The 26,208-nt window shown below is 40.7% G+C and overlaps 1 non-coding gene and 19 pseudogenes across 1 annotated transcript; all 20 read right to left on the bottom strand.

Annotated features, from left to right (window-relative positions):
• Window positions 1-2,608: 2,608 nt before the first annotated feature.
• LOC130108594 (small nucleolar RNA U3) lies at window positions 2,609-2,793 on the bottom strand (annotated as a pseudogene).
• A 1,380-nt stretch (window positions 2,794-4,173) lies between these two features.
• Window positions 4,174-4,341, bottom strand: LOC130108578 (small nucleolar RNA U3; annotated as a pseudogene).
• A 394-nt stretch (window positions 4,342-4,735) lies between these two features.
• LOC130108590 (small nucleolar RNA U3) lies at window positions 4,736-4,923 on the bottom strand (annotated as a pseudogene).
• A 1,375-nt stretch (window positions 4,924-6,298) lies between these two features.
• On the bottom strand, window positions 6,299-6,468 carry LOC130108583 (small nucleolar RNA U3; annotated as a pseudogene).
• Window positions 6,469-6,862: 394 nt separating this feature from the next.
• On the bottom strand, window positions 6,863-7,050 carry LOC130108586 (small nucleolar RNA U3; annotated as a pseudogene).
• A 1,391-nt stretch (window positions 7,051-8,441) lies between these two features.
• Window positions 8,442-8,611, bottom strand: LOC130108582 (small nucleolar RNA U3; annotated as a pseudogene).
• A 394-nt stretch (window positions 8,612-9,005) lies between these two features.
• Window positions 9,006-9,187, bottom strand: LOC130108587 (small nucleolar RNA U3; annotated as a pseudogene).
• A 1,374-nt stretch (window positions 9,188-10,561) lies between these two features.
• LOC130108581 (small nucleolar RNA U3) lies at window positions 10,562-10,731 on the bottom strand (annotated as a pseudogene).
• A 394-nt stretch (window positions 10,732-11,125) lies between these two features.
• LOC130108592 (small nucleolar RNA U3) lies at window positions 11,126-11,307 on the bottom strand (annotated as a pseudogene).
• A 1,384-nt stretch (window positions 11,308-12,691) lies between these two features.
• On the bottom strand, window positions 12,692-12,855 carry LOC130108585 (small nucleolar RNA U3; annotated as a pseudogene).
• Window positions 12,856-13,253: 398 nt separating this feature from the next.
• Window positions 13,254-13,435, bottom strand: LOC130108589 (small nucleolar RNA U3; annotated as a pseudogene).
• Window positions 13,436-14,829: 1,394 nt separating this feature from the next.
• LOC130108577 (small nucleolar RNA U3) lies at window positions 14,830-14,997 on the bottom strand (annotated as a pseudogene).
• Window positions 14,998-15,391: 394 nt separating this feature from the next.
• On the bottom strand, window positions 15,392-15,573 carry LOC130108591 (small nucleolar RNA U3; annotated as a pseudogene).
• Window positions 15,574-16,969: 1,396 nt separating this feature from the next.
• Window positions 16,970-17,136, bottom strand: LOC130108575 (small nucleolar RNA U3; annotated as a pseudogene).
• A 1,883-nt stretch (window positions 17,137-19,019) lies between these two features.
• On the bottom strand, window positions 19,020-19,187 carry LOC130108576 (small nucleolar RNA U3; annotated as a pseudogene).
• Window positions 19,188-19,589: 402 nt separating this feature from the next.
• LOC130108588 (small nucleolar RNA U3) lies at window positions 19,590-19,771 on the bottom strand (annotated as a pseudogene).
• Window positions 19,772-21,226: 1,455 nt separating this feature from the next.
• Window positions 21,227-21,388, bottom strand: LOC130108580 (small nucleolar RNA U3; annotated as a pseudogene).
• Window positions 21,389-21,788: 400 nt separating this feature from the next.
• LOC130108565 (small nucleolar RNA U3) lies at window positions 21,789-21,995 on the bottom strand. The gene has a single exon (XR_008809901.1). It is a non-coding gene; the product is annotated as a small nucleolar RNA U3 (small nucleolar RNA).
• A 1,401-nt stretch (window positions 21,996-23,396) lies between these two features.
• Window positions 23,397-23,566, bottom strand: LOC130108593 (small nucleolar RNA U3; annotated as a pseudogene).
• A 401-nt stretch (window positions 23,567-23,967) lies between these two features.
• LOC130108573 (small nucleolar RNA U3) lies at window positions 23,968-24,170 on the bottom strand (annotated as a pseudogene).
• Between the last annotated feature and the right edge of the window lie 2,038 nt (window positions 24,171-26,208).

The raw sequence follows: 26,208 nt of genomic DNA, 5'->3' as shown, positions 1-26,208 counted from the left end.
TAACTTCGATAGACAAGCTAACCACAGTAATTGCAATTCAGATGGAATGTACCGAGCTGCTCGGAATAAAATCTTTGGATAAAATTAAGGTTTGGGTCGTTCCACATCTTTTGGTTAGAGTACAGTTACAGTAAGGGTTTTATCTGCTCAGGCAGACCATCCCACAGAAAATACCACGGCAACAGAGACTAACTCTTCAGAGTAGCCAAACTAACCACAGCAAAGTCATTTCTGATGGAAAGTACCGAGCTTCTCGGAGTGATAGTTCCGGATGAAATTGACAGCCAACTCTTTCTACATTTTTCACTTAAGAGTAAGGGTTTTATCTGCTCAGCCAGAGAATCCCATAGAAATACCAAAGCAACAGGCAGTCTTGGTGGTAGCCAAAGCCGACCACGGCAATGGCATTTCTGATGGAGAGTAGCGAGCTTGTCGCAGCGATAGTTTTGGGTAAAATAAACGGATGGTTCTCTCTACATGTTTCGGTTGGGTTAGGGTAAGTGTTTTACCTGCTCAGGCAGACAATCCCACAGCGACAGACACTACCTCTTCGCAGTAGCCAAGCTAAACACGGCAATGGCATTTCTGCAGGAAAGAACAGAGCTACTCGGAATGAAAATTTTGGATGAAATTAACGGAGTGCTTTCTACATGTTTCGCTTAGGGCAAGGGTTTTATCCGTTTAGGCGGACAATCCCTCAGAAATCCCACAGCAACAGAGACCAACTCTTCATCGTAGCCAAGCTAACCATGGCAATGCGGATGGAACGTACCGAGTTTCTCGGCGCGATAGTTTTGGATGAAATAAACAGATGGCTCTTTCTACATGTTTCGGTTGTTTTACCTGCTCAGGCAGACAATCCCACAGCAACAGAGACTAACTCATCGTGGTAACAAAGCTCACCATGACAATGGCATTTCTGATGGAAAATACTGAGCTTCTCAGAGTAAAATTTTTGGATCCAGTTAAAAAAAATGACTTTCTACATTTCGGTTGGGGTAAAGCTCTATCTGCTCAGGCAGATAATCCCACAGAAAGTGACTAACCCTTCACGGTCGCCAAACTAAGCACAACAATGTCATTTCTGAAAGAGAGTACTGAGCTTCTCGTAGTCAAAGTTTTGGATCAAATTAACAGATGGTTCTTTCTACATGTTTCGGTTTAGGTAAAGTTTTAACTGCTCAGGTGGACAGTGCCTAAGCGCTGGCTTGGAGAAACCCTCAGGATAAGGGTTATGGAGAGAGTTTGATGGGTTAATGGTAGGTTCAATTTGGATGTTTTTTCTTATTTACAATTGATCTCCCACTGTCTTGTATCTTGATTGGTTTACCCCGTTTAAACTTGAAAAATTGATGGTGGGGGTTGAGCATTATAAATGATTTTTTTTAAGTTCACTGCTACGGCAGTTTGTTTTTAGGGTTAGGTTTAAATAAAATTGACATCACAGCTCATTGCATCACAGCTCATCACCGTGGGTAGCAGGACTCACTTTAGAAACACATTTCTCAAGTTAACTAAAAAAAATGATTCCTGAAATGGCACATGTTCTTCATAAATTCCATGTCCAATATAATTGTTATCCTCGTTAAATGTTGTATTATGTAGATCCCTCCTCTGTTGCTCCCCCTGAGACATCTTATTTTATCTCCCTGTTAAAGGAGTTTTTCTAGGGAGTTCCTTATCCAATGAGAGGGTCTAAGGACACGATGTTGTGTTGCTATTAAGCCCACTGAGGCAAATCTGTAATATTGGGTTAGGGTTGCCATTTCTTCCGATTAGGGTTGGGGTAGGGTAAGGGTTTTATCTGCTCTGAAAGACAATCCTACAGAGAATACCACAGCAATAGAGACCAAGTCTTCACGGTAGCCAAGCTAACCACGGTAATGGTATTTATAATGGAAAGCACAGAGCTTCTCAGAGTGATAGTTTGGATAAAATTAACGGATGCCTCCTTCTACATGACTCAGTTGAGTTAGGGTACGGGATTTATCTACTCAGGCAGACAATACCACAGCAACAGAGACTAACATCGCGGTAGCCAACGTAACCACGGCAATGGCTTTTATTATGGAGAGTTTTGGATAAAATTAATTGTCGGATTTTTCCACACCTTTGGGTTGGGGTAAGGTTTTTGTTAGGGTAATATTTTAGCTGCTCGGGCAGACAATCCCACAAAGAACACCACAGCAATAGAGACCAACTCTTCGCAGTACGCAAGCGAACCATGGCAATGGAATTTCTGATGGATAATACTGACCTTCTCAGAGTTAAAGTTCAGGGTTGAATGCCCAGGATAGCACGTGTCACCAGAGTGCCTCCGCCAGTGCTGGCTTGGAGATACCCCCAGAATTAGGGTTAGGGATGTGGATAGAGTTTGATGGATTAAGGATACAGTAAATTGGGATGTTTCTTCTTTACAATTCACCTCCCATTGTCTTCCATCTTGATTAGTTTACCCTGCTTTAAGCTTGAAAAGTTATTGCTGGGGTTTAGACTAATATAAGCTTCTCTTTTTTTGAAATTGTCTGCTATTGCAATTTAATGTTGTCAGATTAAGGGTTAGGTCTGGATAAAACCGGTGGATTTCTGGATTTTTCCCCCCTTTTCAACCCCTCAGAATGCACTCCTTCCTCGAAGCTCCCATAAAGGAGCACTCAACGGTCATAAAAGCAGAGTTTGTCATTAATCAACTTCCCTATACCCGCTTTGCGCTTAGGAAGATTCATGACAGCCCACTATCGTGGCTGGCGGGAATCACTTTCTACTCATGTTTTTGTAATGTGTGTGCGTATATGTCTGTTAGTGTAGATAGCGGGACCGGAAACTAAAGCATTTATGATCCCAATTCTTTTTGGAGGTGGTAGGTATTGTCTGAGAGTAAAGGAAAAATCCCAAAAAATTAAAATTATGCATATACTTTTTTCTAAAAATGGCTAAAAACCACTTTTATCTGCATTTCAGATGATTCTGAACATCTTTCATTTTTTCACCTATGTAAAAAAAAAAACTGGGACTTAGAAATGTTTGGCATTATGCAAAATAAATGCATTTTTGCAAAAATGCACTTATAATCCTAATTTTTTTTGGAGGTGGTAGGTATTGTTCCAGAGAGGACCAGAAAAATAGCAGAAAATTAAAACAATTTTAATACTTATACATAATTATGCAAAATATGCATTTTCTAAAAATGGCTAAAAACCACTTTTCTTGGCATTTCAGATGATTCTCAGCATTTGGGGGAGGGAGTTGGAGGGTAAACAACTTTTCTCAGCATTTCAGATGATTCTGAGCATTTGGGGGGAGGGAGTTGGAGTGGGGGGTCTAGGGGCAGGCGGTTGAAGAGGAGGAAGATTTAGACGGGTGGATAACCAAACCGCTACATTCCAGCAGGGTTCCTCTAGTAGAAACATATTTCAAGTTAAGAACGGCAGAAATGAGCACTGAAATTAGTCTTCTGCAGCTTTTGGTTAGCGTTAGGTTTGGATAAACTTAACGGATGGATCTTACAGTTAGGGCAGACAATCCTACAGCAGAGACTGGCTGCCTGAGCAAAAAAAAAAAAAAACACCTCTTACCCTAGTTCTACCGCCAAGTCCAACAGAAAAACGTAGACTGAGCTATCCGTTAATTTTATCCAAACCTTTGACACCGAGAAGCTCTGTACTTTCCATCAGAAATGCCACTGCAGTGGTTAGCTTGGCAACCGCCAAGACAGTCTCTGTTGCTATGGTATTATTTGTGGGATTAATTCTTAGGAGCCAAACTAACCACAGCAATGTCATTTCTGAAGGAGAAAACCAAGCTTCTCGTAGTCAAAGTTTTAGATCAAATTAACAGATGGTTCTTTCTACATGTTTCGGTTTAGGTAGGGTTTGGGTAAAGTTTTATCTGCTCAGGTGGGCAGTGCCTAAGTGCCGGCTTGGAGAAACCCTCAGGATTAGGGTTATGGAGAGAGTTTAATGGGTTAATGGTAGGTTCAATTTGGATGTTTTTTCTTCTTTACAATTGATCGCCCACTGTCTAATATCTTGATTGGTTTACCCCGTTTAAACTTGAAAAATTGACGGTGGGGGTTGGAGCATTATAAATGATTTTTTTTTTAAGTTCACTGCTATGGCAGTTTGTTTTTAGGGTTATGTTTAAATAAAATTAATTGATGGCTCTCTGCATTTTACCACTCAAAGCACGCTTCTTTCCACAAAAGTACAGAACTTGTGATTAAACCACTTCTCTGTACCTGCTTTATGCTCAGGAAGAAGCATCACAGCTCATCATCGTGGGTAGCAGGACTCACTTTAGAAACATTTCTCTAGAACAACACAGCAACAGAGACTAACTCTTCACAATAGGCAAGCGAACCATGGCAATGGTATTTCTGATGGATAATACTGACCTTCTCGAAGTGAAAGTTTAGGGTTGAATGCCCGGGTCAGCACGTGTCACCAGAGTGCCGGCTTGGAGATACCCCCAGAATTAGGGATGTGGATAGAGTTTGATGGTTTAAGGATACAGTAAATTTGGATGTTACTTCCTTACAATTCACCTCCCATTGTCTTCCATCTTGACTAGTTTACCGTGCTTTAAGCTTCAAAAGTTGTTGGTGGGGTTTAGAGTAATAAGCTTTTTTTGTTTTTATGCTGTCTGCTATTGCAATTTAATGTTTTTAGGGTAAGGATTAGGACTAAGGTTTAGGTCTGGATAAAACTGGTGGATTTCTGAATTATTCCCCTTTTTAACCCCTCAGAAGGCACTCCTTCCTCGAAGCTCCCATAAAGGAGCACTCAACGGTCATAAAAGCAGAGTGTGTCATTAAACAACTTCCCTGTACCCGCTTTGCGCTCCGGAAGATTCATGGCAGCCCATTATCGTGGCTGGCGGGAATCACTTTCTACTCATAGGTTTTCGTAATGTGCGCGTGTGCGTATATGTCTGTTAGTGTAGATAGCGGGACCGGAAACTAAAGCATTTATGATCCCAATTCTTTTTGGAGGTGGTAGGTATTGTCTCAGAGAGTAAAGGAAAAATCCCAGAAAATTAAAATTATGCATAAATATGCCTTTTTCTAAAAATGGCTAAAAACCACTTTTATCTGCATTTCAGATGATTGAGCATCTTTCATTTTTTCACCTATGTAAAAAAAAAAAAAAATGTTTGGCACTATGCAAAATAAATGCATTTTTGCAAAAATGCACTTATAATCCTAATTTCTTTTGGAGGTGGTAGGTATTGTTCCAGAGAGGACCAGAAAAATAGCAAAAAATTAACAATTTTAATAATCATACATAATTATGCAAAATATGCATTTTCTAAAAATGGCTAAAAACCACTTTTCTTGGCATTTCAGATGATTCTGAGCATTTGGGGGGAGGGAGTTGGAGTAGGGGGGTAAACCACTTTTCTCGGCATTTCAGATGATCCAGCATTTGCGGGAAGGGAGTTGGAGGTTTAGGGGCAGGATGAAGAGGAGGAAGATTTAGACGGGTGGATAACCAAACCGCTACATTCCAGCAGGGTTCCTCTAGTAGAAACATATTTCAAGTTAAGAACGGCAGAAATGAGCACTGAAATTAGTCTTCTGCAGCTTTTGGTTCGCGTTAGGTTTGGATAAACTTAACGGATGGATCTTACAGTTAGGGCAGACAATCCTACAGCAGAGACTGGCTGCCTGAGCAAAAAAAAAAAAAAAAACACCTCTTACCCTAGTTCTACCGCCAAGTCCAACAGAAAAACGTTGACTGAGCTATCCGTTAATTTTATCCAAACCTTTGACACAGAGAAGCTCTGTACTTTCCATCAGAAATGCCACTGCAGTGGTTAGCTTGGCAACCCCCAAGACAGTCTCTGTTGCTATGGTATTATTTGTGGGATTAATTCTTAGAAGGAGCCAAACTAACCACAGCAATGTCATTTCTGAAGGAGAAAACCAAGCTTCTCGTAGTCAAAGTTTTAGATCAAATTAACAGATGGTTCTTTCTACATGTTTCGGTTTAGGTAGGGTTTGGGTAAAGTTTTATCTGCTCAGGTGGGCAGTGCCTAAGTGCCGGCTTGGAGAAACCCTCAGGATTAGGGTTATGGAGAGAGTTTAATGGGTTAATGGTAGGTTCAATTTGGATGTTTTTTCTTCTTTACAATTGATCGCCCACTGTCTAATATCTTGTTTGGTTTACCCCGTTTAAACTTGAAAAATTGACGGTGGGGGTTGGAGCATTATAAATGATTTTTTTTTAAGTTCACTGCTATGGCAGTTTGTTTTTAGGGTTATGTTTAAATAAAATTAATTGATGGCTCTCTGCATTTTACCACTCAAAGCACGCTTCTTTCCACAAAAGTACAGAACTTGTGATTAAACCACTTCTCTGTACCTGCTTTATGCTCAGGAAGAAGCATCACAGCTCATCATCGTGGGTAGCAGGACTCACTTTAGAAACACATTTCTCTAGAACAACACAGCAACAGAGACTAACTCTTCACAATAGGCAAGCGAACCATGGCAATGGTATTTCTGATGGATAATACTGACCTTCTCGAAGTGAAAGTTTAGGGTTGAATGCCCGGGTCAGCACGTGTCACCAGAGTGCCGGCTTGGAGATACCCCCAGAATTAGGGATGTGGATAGAGTTTGATGGTTTAAGGATACGGTAAATTTGGATGTTACTTCCTTACAATTCACCTCCCATTGTCTTCCATCTTGACTAGTTTACCCTGCTTTAAGCTTCAAAAGTTGTTGGTGGGGTTTAGAGTAATAAGCTTTTTTTGTTTTTAAGCTGTCTGCTATTGCAATTTAATGTTTTTAGGGTAAGGATTAGGACTAAGGTTTAGGTCTGGATAAAACTGGTGGATTTCTGAATTATTCCCCTTTTTAACCCCTCAGAAGGCACTCCTTCCTCGAAGCTCCCATAAAGGAGCACTCAACGGTCATAAAAGCAGAGTGTGTCATTAAACAACTTCCCTGTACCCGCTTTGCGCTCCGGAAGATTCATAGCAGCCCATTATCGTGGCTGGCGGGAATCACTTTCTACTCATAGGTTTTCGTAATGTGCGCGTGTGCGTATATGTCTGTTAGTGTAGATAGCGGGACCGGAAACTAAAGCATTTATGATCCCAATTCTTTTTGGAGGTGGTAGGTATTGTCTCAGAGAGTAAAGGAAAAATCCCAGAAAATTAAAATTATGCATAAATATGCCTTTTTCTAAAAATGGCTAAAAACCACTTTTATCTGCATTTCAGATGATTCTGAGCATCTTTCATTTTTTCACCTATGTAAAAAAAAAAAAAAAATGTTTGGCACTATACAAAATAAATGCATTTTTGCAAAAATGCACTTATAATCCTAATTTTTTTTGGAGGTGTAGGTATTGTTCCAGAGAGGGCCAGAAAAATAGCAAAAAATTAACAATTTTAATAATCATACATAATTATGCAAAATATGCATTTTCTAAAAATGGCTAAAAACCACTTTTCTTGGCATTTCAGATGATTCTGAGCATTTGGGGGGAGGGAGTTGGAGTAGGGGGGTAAACCACTTTTCTCGGCATTTCAGATGATCCAGCATTTGCGGGAAGGGAGTTGGAGGTTTAGGGGCAGGCGGTTAGCTGGCAGGATGAAGATTTAGACGGGTGGATAACCAAACCGCTACATTCAAGCAGGGTTCCTCTAGTAGAAACATATTTCAAGTTAAGAACGGCAGAAATGAGCACTGAAATTAGTCTTCTGCAGCTTTTGGTTAGCGTTAGGTTTGGATAAACTTAACGGATGGATCTTACAGTTAGGGCAGACAATCCTACAGCAGAGACTGGCTGCCTGAGCAAAAAAAAAAAAAAAAAAAAAAAAACACCTCTTACCCTAGTTCTACCGCCAAGTCCAACAGAAAAACGTAGACTGAGCTATCCGTTAATTTTATCCAAACCTTTGACACCGAGAAGCTCTGTACTTTCCATCAGAAATGCCACTGCAGTGGTTAGCTTGGCAACCGCCAAGACAGTCTCTGTTGCTATGGTATTATTTGTGGGATTAATTCTTAGAAGGAGCCAAACTAACCACAGCAATGTCATTTCTGAAGGAGAAAACCAAGCTTCTCGTAGTCAAAGTTTTAGATCAAATTAACAGATGGTTCTTTCTACATGTTTCGGTTTAGGTAGGGTTTGGGTAAAGTTTTATCTGCTCAGGTGGGCAGTGCCTAAGTGCCGGCTTGGAGAAACCCTCAGGATTAGGGTTATGGAGAGAGTTTAATGGGTTAATGGTAGGTTCAATTTGGATGTTTTTTCTTCTTTACAATTGATCGCCCACTGTCTAATATCTTGTTTGGTTTACCCCGTTTAAACTTGAAAAATTGACGGTGGGGGTTGGAGCATTATAAATGATTTTTTTTTAAGTTCACTGCTATGGCAGTTTGTTTTTAGGGTTATGTTTAAATAAAATTAATTGATGGCTCTCTGCATTTTACCACTCAAAGCACGCTTCTTTCCACAAAAGTACAGAACTTGTGATTAAACCACTTCTCTGTACCTGCTTTATGCTCAGGAAGAAGCATCACAGCTCATCATCGTGGGTAGCAGGACTCACTTTAGAAACACATTTCTCTAGAACAACACAGCAACAGAGACTAACTCTTCACAATAGGCAAGCGAACCATGGCAATGGTATTTCTGATGGATAATACTGACCTTCTCGAAGTGAAAGTTTAGGGTTGAATGCCCGGGTCAGCACGTGTCACCAGAGTGCCGGCTTGGAGATACCCCCAGAATTAGGGATGTGGATAGAGTTTGATGGTTTAAGGATACGGTAAATTTGGATGTTACTTCCTTACAATTCACCTCCCATTGTCTTCCATCTTGACTAGTTTACCCTGCTTTAAGCTTCAAAAGTTGTTGGTGGGGTTTAGAGTAATAAGCTTTTTTTGTTTTTAAGCTGTCTGCTATTGCAATTTAATGTTTTTAGGGTAAGGATTAGGACTAAGGTTTAGGTCTGGATAAAACTGGTGGATTTCTGAATTATTCCCCTTTTTAACCCCTCAGAAGGCACTCCTTCCTCGAAGCTCCCATAAAGGAGCACTCAACGGTCATAAAAGCAGAGTGTGTCATTAAACAACTTCCCTGTACCCGCTTTGCGCTCCGGAAGATTCATAGCAGCCCATTATCGTGGCTGGCGGGAATCACTTTCTACTCATAGGTTTTCGTAATGTGCGCGTATATGTCTGTTAGTGTAGATAGCGGGACCGGAAACTAAAGCATTTATGATCCCAATTCTTTTTGGAGGTGGTAGGTATTGTCTCAGAGAGTAAAGGAAAAATCCCAGAAAATTAAAATTATGCATAAATATGCCTTTTTCTAAAAATGGCTAAAAACCACTTTTATCTGCATTTCAGATGATTCTGAGCATCTTTCATTTTTTCACCTATGTAAAAAAAAAAAAAGGCACTATACAAAATAAATGCATTTTTGCAAAAATGCACTTATAATCCTAATTTTTTTTGGAGGTGGTAGGTATTGTTCCAGAGAGGGCCAGAAAAATAGCAAAAAATTAACAATTTTAATAATCATACATAATTATGCAAAATATGCATTTTCTAAAAATGGCTAAAAACCACTTTTCTTGGCATTTCAGATGATTCTGAGCATTTGGGGGGAGGGAGTTGGAGTAGGGGGGTAAACCACTTTTCTCGGCATTTCAGATGATCCAGCATTTGCGGGAAGGGAGTTGGAGGTTTAGGGGCAGGCGGTTAGCTGGCAGGATGAAGATTTAGACGGGTGGATAACCAAACCGCTACATTCAAGCAGGGTTCCTCTAGTAGAAACATATTTCAAGTTAAGAACGGCAGAAATGAGCACTGAAATTAGTCTTCTGCAGCTTTTGGTTAGCGTTAGGTTTGGATAAACTTAACGGATGGATCTTACAGTTAGGGCAGACAATCCTACAGCAGAGACTGGCTGCCTGAGCAAAAAAAAAAAAAACACCTCTTACCCTAGTTCTACCGCCAAGTCCAACAGAAAAACGTAGACTGAGCTATCCGTTAATTTTATCCAAACCTTTGACACCGAGAAGCTCTGTACTTTCCATCAGAAATGCCACTGCAGTGGTTAGCTTGGCAACCGCCAAGACAGTCTCTGTTGCTATGGTATTATTTGTGGGATTAATTCTTAGAAGGAGCCAAACTAACCACAGCAATGTCATTTCTGAAGGAGAAAACCAAGCTTCTCGTAGTCAAAGTTTTAGATCAAATTAACAGATGGTTCTTTCTACATGTTTCGGTTTAGGTAGGGTTTGGGTAAAGTTTTATCTGCTCAGGTGGGCAGTGCCTAAGTGCCGGCTTGGAGAAACCCTCAGGATTAGGGTTATGGAGAGAGTTTAATGGGTTAATGGTAGGTTCAATTTGGATGTTTTTTCTTCTTTACAATTGATCGCCCACTGTCTAATATCTTGATTGGTTTACCCCGTTTAAACTTGAAAAATTGACGGTGGGGGTTGGAGCATTATAAATGATTTTTTTTTTAAGTTCACTGCTATGGCAGTTTGTTTTTAGGGTTATGTTTAAATAAAATTAATTGATGGCTCTCTGCATTTTACCACTCAAAGCACGCTTCTTTCCACAAAAGTACAGAACTTGTGATTAAACCACTTCTCTGTACCTGCTTTATGCTCAGGAAGAAGCATCACAGCTCATCATCGTGGGTAGCAGGACTCACTTTAGAAACACATTTCTCTAGAACAACACAGCAACAGAGACTAACTCTTCACAATAGGCAAGCGAACCATGGCAATGGTATTTCTGATGGATAATACTGACCTTCTCGAAGTGAAAGTTTAGGGTTGAATGCCCGGGTCAGCACGTGTCACCAGAGTGCCGGCTTGGAGATACCCCCAGAATTAGGGATGTGGATAGAGTTTGATGGTTTTAGGATACTGTAAATTTGGATGTTACTTCCTTACAATTCACCTCCCATTGTCTTCCATCTTGACTAGTTTACCCTGCTTTAAGCTTCAAAAGTTGTTGGTGGGGTTTAGAGTAATAAGCTTTTTTTGTTTTTAAGCTGTCTGCTATTGCAATTTAATGTTTTTAGGGTAAGGATTAGGACTAAGGTTTAGGTCTGGATAAAACTGGTGGATTTCTGAATTATTCCCCTTTTTAACCCCTCAGAAGGCACTCCTTCCTCGAAGCTCTCATAAAGGAGCACTCAACGGTCATAAAAGCAGAGTGTGTCATTAAACAACTTCCCTGTACCCGCTTTGCGCTCCAGAAGATTCATGGCAGCCCATTATCGTGGCTGGCGGGAATCACTTTCTACTCATAGGTTTTCGTAATGTGCGCGTATATGTCTGTTAGTGTAGATAGCGGGACCGGAAACTAAAGCATTTATGATCCCAATTCTTTTTGGAGGTGGTAGGTATTGTCTCAGAGAGTAAAGGAAAAATCCCAGAAAATTAAAATTATGCATAAATATGCCTTTTTCTAAAAATGGCTAAAAACCACTTTTATCTGCATTTCAGATGATTCTGAGCATCTTTCATTTTTTCACCTATGTAAAAAAAAAAAAAGGCACTATACAAAATAAATGCATTTTTGCAAAAATGCACTTATAATCCTAATTTTTTTTGGAGGTGGTAGGTATTGTTCCAGAGAGGGCCAGAAAAATAGCAAAAAATTAACAATTTTAATAATCATACATAATTATGCAAAATATGCATTTTCTAAAAATGGCTAAAAACCACTTTTCTTGGCATTTCAGATGATTCTGAGCATTTGGGGGGAGGGAGTTGGAGTAGGGGGGTAAACCACTTTTCTCGGCATTTCAGATGATCCAGCATTTGCGGGAAGGGAGTTGGAGGTTTAGGGGCAGGCGGTTAGCTGGCAGGATGAAGAGGAGGAAGATTTAGACGGGTGGATAACCAAACCGCTACATTCCAGCAGGGTTCCTCTAGTAGAAACATATTTCAAGTTAAGAACGGCAGAAATGAGCACTGAAATTAGTCTTCTGCAGCTTTTGGTTAGCGTTAGGTTTGGATAAACTTAACGGATGGATCTTACAGTTAGGGCAGACAATCCTACAGCAGAGACTGGCTGCCTGAGCAAAAAAAAAAAAAAACACCTCTTACCCTAGTTCTACCGCCAAGTCCAACAGAAAAACGTAGACTGAGCTATCCGTTAATTTTATCCAAACCTTTGACACCGAGAAGCTCTGTACTTTCCATCAGAAATGCCACTGCAGTGGTTAGCTTGGCAACCGCCAAGACAGTCTCTGTTGCTATGGTATTATTTGTGGGATTAATTCTTAGAAGGAGCCAAACTAACCACAGCAATGTCATTTCTGAAGGAGAAAACCAAGCTTCTCGTAGTCAAAGTTTTAGATCAAATTAACAGATGGTTCTTTCTACATGTTTCGGTTTAGGTAGGGTTTGGGTAAAGTTTTATCTGCTCAGGTGGGCAGTGCCTAAGTGCCGGCTTGGAGAAACCCTCAGGATTAGGGTTATGGAGAGAGTTTAATGGGTTAATGGTAGGTTCAATTTGGATGTTTTTTCTTCTTTACAATTGATCGCCCACTGTCTAATATCTTGATTGGTTTACCCCGTTTAAACTTGAAAAATTGACGGTGGGGGTTGGAGCATTATAAATGATTTTTTTTTTAAGTTCACTGCTATGGCAGTTTGTTTTTAGGGTTATGTTTAAATAAAATTAATTGATGGCTCTCTGCATTTTACCACTCAAAGCACGCTTCTTTCCACAAAAGTACAGAACTTGTGATTAAACCACTTCTCTGTACCTGCTTTATGCTCAGGAAGAAGCATCACAGCTCATCATCGTGGGTAGCAGGACTCACTTTAGAAACACATTTCTCTAGAACAACACAGCAACAGAGACTAACTTCACAATAGGCAAGCGAACCATGGCAATGGTATTTCTGATGGATAATACTGACCTTCTCGAAGTGAAAGTTTAGGGTTGAATGCCCGGGTCAGCACGTGTCACCAGAGTGCCGGCTTGGAGATACCCCCAGAATTAGGGATGTGGATAGAGTTTGATGGTTTTAGGATACTGTAAATTTGGATGTTACTTCCTTACAATTCACCTCCCATTGTCTTCCATCTTGACTAGTTTACCCTGCTTTAAGCTTCAAAAGTTGTTGGTGGGGTTTAGAGTAATAAGCTTTTTTTGTTTTTAAGCTGTCTGCTATTGCAATTTAATGTTTTTAGGGTAAGGATTAGGACTAAGGTTTAGGTCTGGATAAAACTGGTGGATTTCTGAATTATTCCCCTTTTTAACCCCTCAGAAGGCACTCCTTCCTCGAAGCTCTCATAAAGGAGCACTCAACGGTCATAAAAGCAGAGTGTGTCATTAAACAACTTCCCTGTACCCGCTTTGCGCTCCGGAAGATTCATGGCAGCCCATTATCGTGGCTGGCGGGAATCACTTTCTACTCATAGGTTTTCGTAATGTGCGCGTATATGTCTGTTAGTGTAGATAGCGGGACCGGAAACTAAAGCATTTATGATCCCAATTCTTTTTGGAGGTGGTAGGTATTGTCTCAGAGAGTAAAGGAAAAATCCCAGAAAATTAAAATTATGCATAAATATGCCTTTTTCTAAAAATGGCTAAAAACCACTTTTATCTGCATTTCAGATGATTCTGAGCATCTTTCATTTTTTCACCTATGTAAAAAAAAAAAAAAATGGCACTATACAAAATAAATGCATTTTTGCAAAAATGCACTTATAATCCTAATTTTTTTTGGAGGTGGTAGGTATTGTTCCAGAGAGGGCCAAAAAAATAGCAAAAAATTAACAATTTTAATAATCATACATAATTATGCAAAATATGCATTTTCTAAAAATGGCTAAAAACCACTTTTCTTGGCATTTCAGATGATTCTGAGCATTTGGGGGGAGGGAGTTGGAGTAGGGGGGTAAACCACTTTTCTCGGCATTTCAGATGATCCAGCATTTGCGGGAAGGGAGTTGGAGGTTTAGGGGCAGGCGGTTAGCTGGCAGGATGAAGAGGAGGAAGATTTAGACGGGTGGATAACCAAACCGCTACATTCCAGCAGGGTTCCTCTAGTAGAAACATATTTCAAGTTAAGAACGGCAGAAATGAGCACTGAAATTAGTCTTCTGCAGCTTTTGGTTAGCGTTAGGTTTGGATAAACTTAACGGATGGATCTTACAGTTAGGGCAGACAATCCTACAGCAGAGACTGGCTGCCTGAGCAAAAAAAAAAACAAAAAAAAAACACCTCTTACCCTAGTTCTACCGCCAAGTCCAACAGAAAAACGTAGACTGAGCTATCCGTTAATTTTATCCAAACCTTTGACACCGAGAAGCTCTGTACTTTCCATCAGAAATGCCACTGCAGTGGTTAGCTTGGCAACCGCCAAGACAGTCTCTGTTGCTATGGTATTATTTGTGGGATTAATTCTTAGAAGGAGCCAAACTAACCAGAGCAATGTCATTTCTGAAGGAGAAAACCAAGCTTCTCGTAGTCAAAGTTTTAGATCAAATTAACAGATGGTTCTTTCTACATGTTTCGGTTTAGGTAGGGTTTGGGTAAAGTTTTATCTGCTCAGGTGGGCAGTGCCTAAATGCTGGCTTGGAGAAACCCTCAGGATTAGGGTTATGGAGAGAGTTTAATGGGTTAATGGTAGGTTCAATTTGGATGTTTTTTCTTCTTTACAATTGATCGCCCACCGTCTAATATCTTGATTGGTTTACCCCGTTTAAACTTGAAAAATTGACGGTGGGGGTTGGAGCATTATAAATGATTTTTTTTTTAAGTCCACTGCTATGGCAGTTTGTTTTTAGGGTTATGTTTAAATAAAATTAATTGATGGCTCTCTGCATTTTACCACTCAAAGCACGCTTCTTTCCACAAAAGTACAGAACTTGTGATTAAACCACTTCTCTGTACCTGCTTTATGCTCAGGAAGAAGCATCACAGCTCATCATCGTGGGTAGCAGGACTCACTTTAGAAACATTTCTCTAGAACAACACAGCAACAGAGACTAACTCTTCACAATATGCAAGCGAACCATGGCAATGGTATTTCTGATGGATAATACTGACCTTCTCGAAGTGAAAGTTTAGGGTTGAATGCCCGGGTCAGCACGTGTCACCAGAGTGCCGGCTTGGAGATACCCCCAGAATTAGGGATGTGGATAGAGTTTGATGGTTTAAGGATACGGTAAATTTGGATGTTACTTCCTTACAATTCACCTCCCATTGTCTTCCATCTTGACTAGTTTACCCTGCTTTAAGCTTCAAAAGTTGTTGGTGGGGTTTAGAGTAATAAGCTTTTTTTGTTTTTAAGCTGTCTGCTATTGCAATTTAATGTTTTTAGGGTAAGGATTAGGACTAAGGTTTAGGTCTGGATAAAACTGGTGGATTTCTGAATTATTCCCCTTTTTAACCCCTCAGAAGGCACTCCTTCCTCGAAGCTCCCATAAAGGAGCACTCAACGGTCATAAAAGCAGAGTGTGTCATTAAACAACTTCCCTGTACCCGCTTTGCGCTCCGGAAGATTCATGGCAGCCCATTATCGTGGCTGGCGGGAATCACTTTCTACTCATAGGTTTTCGTAATGTGCGCGTATATGTCTGTTAGTGTAGATAGCGGGACCGGAAACTAAAGCATTTATGATCCCAATTCTTTTTGGAGGTGGTAGGTATTGTCTCAGAGAGTAAAGGAAAAATCCCAGAAAATTAAAATTATGCATAAATATGCCTTTCTAAAAATGGCTAAAAGCCACTTTTATCTGCATTTCAGATGATTGAGCATCTTTCATTTTTTCACCTATGTAAAAAAAAAGACAAAAATGTTTGACATTATGCAAAATAAATGCATTTTTGCAAAAATGCACTTATAATCCTAATTTTTTTTGGAGGTGGTAGGTATTGTTCCAGAGAGGACCAGAAAAATAGCAAAAAATTAACAATTTTAATAATCATACATAATTATGCAAAATATGCATTTTCTAAAAATGGCTAAAAACCACTTTTCTTGGCATTTCAGATGATTCTGAGCATTTGGGGGAGGGGAGTTGGAGTAGGGGGGTAAACCACTTTTCTCGGCATTTCAGATGATCCAGCATTTGCGGGAAGGGAGTTGGAGGTTTAGGGGCAGGCGGTTAGCTGGCAGGATGAAGAGGAGGAAGATTTAGACGGGTGGATAACCAAACCGCTACATTCCAGCAGGGTTCCTCTAGTAGAAACATATTTCAAGTTAAGAACGGCAGAAATGAGCACTGAAATTAGTCTTCTGCAGCTTTTGGTTAGCGTTAGGTTTGGATAAACTTAACGGAGGGATCTTACAGTTAGGGCAGACAATCCTACAGCAGAGACTGGCTGCCTGAGCAAAAAAAAAAAAAAAAAAAAAAAAAAACACCTCTTACCCTAGTTCTACCGCCAAGTCCAACAGAAAAACGTAGACTGAGCTATCCGTTAATTTTATCCAAACCTTTGACACCGAGAAGCTCTGTACTTTCCATCAGAAATGCCACTGCAGTGGTTAGCTTGGCAACCGCCAAGACAGTCTGTTGCTATGGTATTATTTGTGGGATTAATTCTTAGAAGGAGCCAAACTAACCACAGCAATGTCATTTCTGAAGGAGAAAACCAAGCTTCTCGTAGTCAAAGTTTTAGATCAAATTAACAGATGGTTCTTTCTACATGTTTCGGTTTAGGTAGGGTTTGGGTAAAGTTTTATCTGCTCAGGTGGACAGTGCCTAAGTGCCGGCTTGGAGAAACCCTCAGGATTAGGGTTATGGAGAGAGTTTAATGGGTTAATGGTAGGTTCAATTTGGATGTTTTTTCTTCTTTACAATTGATCTCCCACTGTCTTGTATCTTGATTGGTTTACCCCGTTTAAACTTAAAAATTGATGGTGGGGGTTGGAGCATTATAAATATTTTTTTTTTTTGAAGTTCACTGCTATGGCTGTTTTCAGGGTTATGTTTAAATGAAATTAATTGATGGCTCTCTGCATTTTACCACTCAGAGCATGCTTCTTTCCACAAAAGCACAGAAATGTGATTAAACCACTTCTCTGTACCTGCTTTATGCTCAGGAAGAAGCATCACAGCTCATCATCGTGGGTAGCAGGACTCACTTTAGAAACATTTCTCTAGAACAACACAGCAACAGAGACTAACTCTTCACAATATGCAAGCGAACCATGGCAATGGTATTTCTGATGGATAATACTGACCTTCTCGGAGTGAAAGTTTAGGGTTGAATGCCCGGGTCAGCACGTGTCACCAGAGTGCCGGCTTGGAGATACCCCCAGTATTGGGGTTAAAGATGTGGATAGAGTTTGATGGATTAAGGATACAGTAAATGTGGATGTTTCTTCTTTACAATTCACCTCCCATCTTGATTAGTTCACCCTGCTTTAAGCTTGAAAATTTATTGGTGGGGTTTAGAGTAATATAAGCTTCTTCTCTTTTTTTTTTTTTTAAGTTGTCCACTATTGCAATTTAATGTTTTTAGGGAAAGGAGTAGGACTAAGGTTTAGGTCTGGATAAAACTGGTGGATTTCTGGATTTTCCCCCCCTTTTTAACCCCTCAGAATGCACTTCTTCCTCGAAGCTCCCGTAAAGGAGCCCTCAACTGTCATAAAAGCAGAGTTTGTCATTAAAAAACTTCCCTGTACCCGCTTTGCGCTAAGGAAGATTCATGGCAGCCCATTATCGTGGCTGGCGGGAATCACTTTCTACTCAGGTTTTCGTAATGTGTGCGCGTATATGTCTGTCAGTTTAGTGTAGATAGCGGGAGCGGGACCGGAAACTAAAGCATTTATGATCCTAATTCTTTTTGGAGGTGGTAGGTATTGTCTCAGAGTAAAGGAAAAATCCCAGAAAATTAAAATTATGCATTTTTCTAAAAATGGCTAAAAACCACTTTTCTCTGCATTTCAGATGAGTCTGAGCAGCTCACTTTTTCCCACCTATGTATAAAATTTTTTTTTGAAAAAATCGGACTTCGAAATATTTGGCATTATGCAAAATAAATGCATTTTTGCAAAAATGCCCTTATGATCCTAATTTTTTTGGAGGTGGTAGGTATTGTTCCAGAGGACCAGAAAAATAGCAGAGAATTAATTTTAATAATCATACATAATTATGCAAAATATGCATTTTCTAAAAATGGCTAAAAACCACTTTTCTTGGCATTTCAGATGATTCTGAGCATTTGGGGGGAGGGAGTTGGAGTAGGGGGGTAAACCACTTTTCTCGGCATTTCAGATGATCGAGCATTTGCGGGAAGGGAGTTGGAGGTTTCGGGGCAGGCGGTTAGCTGGCAGGATGAAGAGGAGGAAGATTTAGACGGGTGGATAACCAAACCGCTACATTCCAGCAGGGTTCCTCTAGTAGAAACATATTTCAAGTTAAGAACGGCAGAAATGAGCACTGAAATTAGTCTTCTGCAGCTTTTGGTTAGCGTTAGGTTTGGATAAACTTAACGGATGGATCTTACAGTTAGGGCAGACAATCCTACAGCAGAGACTGGCTGCCTGAGCCACACAAAAAAAAAAAAACACCTCTTACCCCAGTTCTACCGCCAAGTCCAACAGAAAAACGTAGACTGAGCTATCCGTTAATTTTATCCAAACCTTTGACACCGAGAAGCTCTGTACTTTCCATCAGAAATGCCACTGCAGTGGTTAGCTTGGCAACCGCCAAGACAGTCTCTGTTGCTATGGTATTATTTGTGGGATTAATTCTTAGAAGGAGCCAAACTAACCAGAGCAATGTCATTTCTGAAGGAGAAAACCAAGCTTCTCGTAGTCAAAGTTTTAGATCAAATTAACAGATGGTTCTTTCTACATGTTTCGGTTTAGGTAGGGTTTGGGTAAAGTTTTATCTGCTCAGGTGGGCAGTGCCTAAGTGCCGGCTTGGAGAAACCCTCAGGATTAGGGTTATGGAGAGAGTTTAATGGGTTAATGGTATCTAAATGACTTTTTTTTTGTTTAAGTTCACTGCTAGGGCTGTTTTTAGGGTTAGGTTTGAATAAAATTAATTGATGGCTCTCTGCATTTTACCACTCAGAGCATGCTTCTTTCCACAAAAGCACAGAACTTGTGATTAAACCACTTCTCTGTACCTGCTTTATGCTCAGGAAGAAGCATCACAGCTCATCATCGTGGGTAGCAGGACTCACTTTAGAAACATTTCTCTAGAACAACACAGCAACAGAGACTAACTCTTCACAATAGGCAAGCGAACCATGGCAATGGTATTTCTGATGGATAATACTGACCTTCTCGGAGTGAAAGTTTAGGGTTGAATGCCCGGGTCAGCACGTGTCACCAGAGTGCCGGCTTGGAGATACCCCCAGTATTGGGGTTAAAGATGTGGATAGAGTTCGATGGATTAAGGATACAGTAAATTTGGATGTTTCTTCTTTACAATTCACCTCCCATCTTGATTAGTTCACCCTGCTTTAAGCTTGAATTTATTGGTGGGGTTTAGAGTAATATAAGCTTCTTCTCTTCTTTTTTTTTTTTAAGTTGTCCGCTATTGCAATTTAATGTTTTTAGGGAAAGGAGTAGGACTAAGGTTTAGGTCTGGATAAAACTGGTGGATTTCTGGATTTTCCCCCCCTTTTTAACCCCTCAGAATGCACTCCTTCCTCGAAGCTCCCGTAAAGGAGCCCTCAACGGTCATAAAAGCAGAGTTTGTCATTAAAAAACTTCCCTGTACCCGCTTTGCGCTCAGGAAGATTCATGGCAGCCCATTATCGTGGCTGGCGGGAATCACTTTCTACTCAGGTTTTCGTAATGTGTGCGCGTATATGTCTGTTAGTTTAGTGTAGATAGCGGGAGCGGGACCGGAAACTAAAGCATTTATGATCCTAATTCTTTTTGGAGGTGGTAGGTATCGTCTCAGAGTAAAGGAAAAATCCCAGAAAATTAAAATTTTGCATTTTTCTAAAAATGGCTAAAAACCACTTTTCTCTGCATTTCAGATGAGTCTGAGCAGCTCATTTTTTCCCACCTATGTATAAAAAAAATTTTTTTAAAAATCGGACTTAGAAATATTTGGCATTATGCAAAATAAATGCATTTTTGCAAAAATGCCCTTATGATCCGAATTTTTTTGGCGGTGGTAGGTATTGTTCCAGAGGACCAGAAAAATAGCAGAAAATTAAAACAATTTTAATAATTATACATACTTATGCAAAATATGCATTTTCTAAAAATGTCTAAAAACCACTTTTCTTGGCATTTCAGATGATTGACCATTTGGGGGGAGGGCGTTGGAGTAGGGGGGGGGAACCACTTTTCTCGGCATTTCAGATGATTCTGAGCATTTGGGGGGAGGGAGTTGGAGTAGGAGGGTAAACCACTTTTCTCGGCATTTCAGATGATTGAGCATTTGGGGGAGGGAGTTGGAGGGTTTAAGGGCAGGCGGTTAGCTGGCAAGATGAAGAGGAGCAAGATTTAGACGGGTGGATAACCAAACCGCTACATTGCAGCAGGGTTCCTCTAGTAGAAACATTTCAAGTTAAGAACGGCAGAAATGAGCACTGAAAATACAGTCTTCTGCAGCTTTTGCTTAGCGTTAGGTTTGGATAAACTTAACAGATGGATCTTACAGTAGGGGCAGACAATCCTACAGCAGAGACTGGCTGCCTGAGCCACACAAAAAAAACACCTCTTACCCTAGTTCTACCGCCAAGTCCAACAGAAAAACGTAGACTGAGCTATCCGTTAATTTTATCCAAACCTTTGACACCGAGAAGCTCTGTACTTTCCATCAGAAATGCCACTGCAGTGGTTAGCTTGGCAACTGCCAAGACAGTCTTACTATGGTATTCTTTGTGGGATTAATTCTTAGCAGGAGCCAAACTAACCACAGCAATGTCATTTCTGAAGGAGAGTACCAAGCTTCTCGTAGTCAAAGTTTTGGATCAAATTAACAGATGGTTCTTTCTACATGTTTCGGTTTAGGTAGGGTTTGGGTAAAGTTTTATCTGCTCAGGTGGGCAGTGCCTAAGTGCCGGCTTGGAGAAACCCTCAGGATTAGGGTTATGGAGAGAGTTTAATGGTAGGTTCAATTTGGATGTTTTTTCTTCTTTACAATTGATCTCCCACTGTCTTGTATCTTGATTGGTTTACCCCGTTTAAACTTGAATTGATGGTGGGGGTTGGAGCATTATAAATGACTTTTTTTTTGAAGTTCACTGCTAGGGCTGTTTTTAGGGTTAGGTTTAAATAAAATTAATTGATGGCTCTCTGCATTTTACCACTCAGAGCATGCTTCTTTCCACAAAAGCACAGAACTTGTGATTAAGCCATTTCTCTGTACCTGCTTTATGCTCAGGAAGAAGCATCACAGCTCATCATCGTGGGTAGCAGAACTCACTTTAGAAACACATTTCTCTAGGACAGCACAGCAACAGACTAAGTCTTCGCAATAGGCAAGCGAACCATGGCAATGGTATTTCTGATGGATAAAACTGACCTTCTCGGAGTGAAAGTTTAGGGTTGAATGCCCGGGTCAGCGCGTGTCACCAGAGTGCTGGCTTGGAGATACCCCCGAATTAGGGTTAGAGATGTGGATAGAGTTTGATGGATTAAGGATACAGTAAATTTGGATGTTTCTTCCTTACAATTCACCTCCCGTTGTCTTCCATCTTGATTAGTTTACCCTGCTTTAAGCTTGAAAAGTTGTTGGTGGGGTTTAGAGTAATAGCTTTTTTTTTTTTTTAAGTTGTCTGCTATTTCAATTTAATGTTTTTAGGGTAAGGATTAGGACTAAGGTTTAGGTCTGGCTAAAACTGGTGGATTCCCCCCCCCCTTTTTAACCCCTCAGAATGCGCTCCTTCCTCAAAGATCCCATAAAGTAGCACTCAACGGTCATAAAAGCAGAGTTTGTCATTAAACAACTTCCCTGTACCCGCTTTGCGCTCAGGAAGATTCACAACAACCCATAATCGTGGCTGGCGGGAATCACTTTAAAAACATATTTCAAGTTAAGAACGGCAGAAATGATCGCTGAAAATACAGTCTTCTGCAGCTTTTAGTTAGCGTTAGGTTTGGATAAACTTAACGGATGGATCTTACGGTTAGGGCTGGGGTTTGATCTGCTAGGGTAGACAATCCTACAGCAGAGACTGGCTGCCTGAGCAAAAAAAAAAAAAAAAACACCTCTTACCCTAGTTCTACCCCCAAGTCTAACAAAAAAAAATGTAGAACAAGCTATCCGTTAATTTTATCCAAACCTTTCACACCGAGAAGCTCTGTACTTTCCATCAGAAACGCCACTGCAGTGGTTAGCTTGGCAACCACCAAGTCTCTGTTACTATGGTATTCTTTGTGGGATTAATTCTCTCTTTTTTTTTTACATTTATTTCTGATTTTTTCCCTTTTTTTCTCCAAATTTAGTGGCCAATTGATCCCTATTTTAATTCAAACACCCACCCTCGTATTGCATGCGTTCGCCAACTGCATCTCTCCGGCCGGCAGTCTCGAAGGAAAGCGCCTCCCCACTTTCGTGAAAAGGCGACTCCAAGCCGAACCACTGTTTTTCGACACACACAGAGACGCATTCACATGACGAACACAAGCCGACTCCGCCCCCCTCCCGAAGACAGCGTTGCCAATGATTGCTGCTTCATCGAGTCCGGCCATAGTCGGATCTGACGAGACCGGGGCGCGAATGTGGGATTAATTCTTAGGAATCAAGCTAACCATGGCAATGGCATTTCTGATGGGAAATACTGAGTGTCTTGGAGCTTTAGGTTTGTATAAAATTAACGGATGGCTCTTTCTACATGTTTCGGTTGGTTTACGGTAAGTGTTTTACCTGCTCAGGCAGACAATCCCACAGCAACAGAGACCAACTCTTCGTGGTAGCAAAGCTCACCATGACAATGGCATTTCTGATGGAAAATACAGAGCTCGTCAGAGTAAGATTTTTGGATCCAGTTAAAGAAAGGCTCTTTCTACATTTCGGTTGGGGTAAAGTTCTATCTGCTCGGTCAGATAATCCCCACAGAAAGTGACTAACTCTTCGCGGTCGCCAAACTAACCACAGCAATGTAATTTCTGAAGGAGAGTACCAAGCTTCTCGTAGTCAAAGTTTTGGATCAAATTAACAGATGGTTCTTTCTACATGTTTCGGTTTAGGTAGGGTTTGGGTAAAGTTTTATTTGCTCAGGTGGACAGTGCCTAAGCGCCGGCTTGGAGAAACCCTCAGGATTAGAGTTAATGGTAGGTTCAATTTGGCTGTTTTTTCTTCTTTACAATTGATCTCCCAATGTCTTGTATCTTAATTGGTTTACCCCATTTAAACTTGAAAAATTGATGGTGGGGGTTGGAGCATTATAAATGATTTTTTTTTGGAGTTCACTGCTACGGCAGTTTGTTTTTAGGGTTACGTTTAAATAAAATTGATGGCTCTCTGCATTTTACAACTCGGAGCATGCTTCTTTCCACTAAAGCACAGAACTTGTGATTAAACCACTTCTCTGTACCTCCTTTATGCTCACGAAGAAGCATCACAGCTCATCATCGTGGGTAGCAGGACTCACTTTAGAAACACATTTCTCAAGAACAGCACAGCAACAGAGACCAACTCTTCGCAGTAGGCAAGCGAACCATGGCAATGGTATTTCTGATGGATAATGCTGACCTTCTCGGAGTGAAAGTTTAGGGTTGAATGCCCGGGTCAGCGTGTGTCACCAGAGTGCCTCCGCCAGTGCTGGCTTGGAGATACCCCCAGAATTAGGGTTAGGGATGTGGATAGAGTTTGATGGATTAAGAATACAGTAAATTTGGATGTTTCTTCTTTACAATTCACCTCCCATCGTCTTCCATCTTGATTAGTTTGCCCTGCTTTAAGCTTGAAAATTTATTGGTGGGGTTTAGAGTAATAAGCTTTTTTTGAAGTTGTCTGCTATTTCAATTTAATGTTTTTAGGGTAAGGACTAACGTTTAGGTCTGGATAAAACTGGTCGATTTCTGAATTTCCCCCCTTTTTAACCCCTCAGAATGCGCTCCTTCCTCGAAGCTCCCATAAAGGAGCACTCAACAGTCATAAAAGCAGACTTTGTCATTAAACAACTTCCCTGTACCCGCTTTGCGCTCAGGAAGATTCACGACAGCCCATAATCATGGCTGGCAGGAATCACTTTAGAAACATTTCAAGTTAAGAACGGCAGAAATTATCGCTAAAAATAGTCTTCTGCAGCTTTTGGTTAGAGTTAGGTTTGGATAAACTTAACGGATGGATCTTACATTTAGGGCTGGGGTTTGATCTGCTAGGGTAGACAATCCTACAGCAGAGACTGGCTGAGAAAATTTTTTTTACCTTAGTTCTACCCCTGAGTCTAACAAAAAAAAGTAGAATGAGCTATCCGTTAATTTTATCCAAACCTTTCACACCGAGAAGCTCTGTACTTTCCATCAGAAACGCCACTGCAGTGGTTAGCTTGGCAACTGCCAAGACAGTCTGTTACTATGGTATTCTTTGTGGGATTAATTCTTAGGAGTCAAGCTAACCACGGCAATGGCATTTCTGATGGGAAATACTGAGTGTCTTGGAGCTTTAGGTTTGTATACAATTAACAAATGGCTCTTTTTACATTTTTAAGGGGTTGGGATAGGTTTAGTATAAGGGTTTTATCTGCACAGGCAGACAGTCTCTGTTGCTGACCATAACCGTACACCAACCCTGACTGAAAGCTGTAGAACAAGATGGCTCTTTCTACATGATTCGCTTAGGGTATGGGTTTTATCAGCTCAGGTAGACAATCGCACAGAGAATACCACAGCAACAGAGTCCACCTCTTCGCAGTAGCCAAGCTAACCATGGCAATGGCATTTCTGATGGAAAGTACCAAGCTTCTCGAAGCAAAAGTTTTGATAAAATTACTGGACGGCTCTTTCAACATGTTTCGCTTGGGGTAAGGGTTTTATCAGCTCAGGTAGACAATACCACAGCAACAGACACTACCTCTTCACGGTAGCCAAGCTAACCACAGTAACGGCATTTATAATGGAAAGCACCGAGCTTCTCAGAGTGATAGTTTTGGATAAAATTAACGGATGCCTCCTTCTACATGATTCGGTTTGGTTAGGGTATGGGATTTATCTGCTCAGGCAGACAATACCACAGCAAAAGAGACTAACTTCGCAGTAGCCAAGCTAACGACGGCAATGGCATTTCTTATGTAAAGTCTTGAGCTTCTCAGAGTTTTGGATAAAATTAATTGCCGGATCTTTCCACACCTTTGGGTTGGGTTTTTGTTAGGGTAAGATTTTACTTGCTCAGGTAGACAATCCCACAAAGAACACCACAGCAACAGAGACTAACTCGTCACAGTAGGCAAGCGAACCATGGCAATGGCATTTCTGATGGATAATACTGACCTTCTCGGAGTTAAAGTTAAGGGTTGAATGCCCGGGCCAGCGCGTGTCACCAGAGGGCCTCCGCCAGTGCTGGCTTAGAGATACCCCCAGAATTAGGGTTAGGGATGCGGATAGAGTTTGATGGATTAAGGATACGGTAAATTTGGATGTTTCTTCTTTACAATTCACCTCCCATCTTGATTATTTACTGACCTGTTCGATGCATCCGTATAAATCTGGATGCAACTGTGTAATTATCAATGTAAGCCTGTATTTTATGTCAATCAGAATTCAAATCCTTACATTTGTTCTTTTCTAATAATGGGAACTCTACTGAGGAATCTGGAAGTATCCGAGGTGGTATTGCTGGCAAAGGCACTGTTGGCTCAATGTTTAATTGATCTACTTCAAATTCTATTGCTTTCCATGTCATTGTCCATCCAAAGCTTTTTGTTTCCCTTCTCTCCTTTTCCCAACAAGGGACTGAAGTGTCTAGTGTTGGATGATCCTGGCTATGGCCCTGTAAATTAGCCCAGTAGTTCAAGGATAACTATCCTTCTCATTTCTGGTGGCATGTCTCCCATTTCTACCTGTAATGCCGCTGTTGGGCTTGTTTAAAATGCACCTTTGCATTATCTCAAAGCCTGATATTGTACCTTATCTCATTTTTTTCCCCAATGTTGGCTGCTGACCCATACACTACACAGCCATAATCTAATACTGACCAAAGTAAACCATTCTATATGGCCTTCAAAGCAGTTCCATCTGCCCCATTCACTTCCAACTAAACACCATTACATTTAGTACCTTCTTACATTTGTCCATTACTTTCGGAATGGATAAGCATGTAATTCTTTCATCGAACCATATCC

Source organism: Lampris incognitus, chromosome 2 (assembly GCF_029633865.1).
Source record: "Lampris incognitus isolate fLamInc1 chromosome 2, fLamInc1.hap2, whole genome shotgun sequence".
NCBI classification, from domain to species: Eukaryota; Metazoa; Chordata; class Actinopteri; order Lampriformes; family Lampridae; genus Lampris; species Lampris incognitus.
The sequence above is the reverse complement of the archived record's forward strand: the minus strand, read 5'-3'. Positions and strand labels throughout refer to the sequence as shown.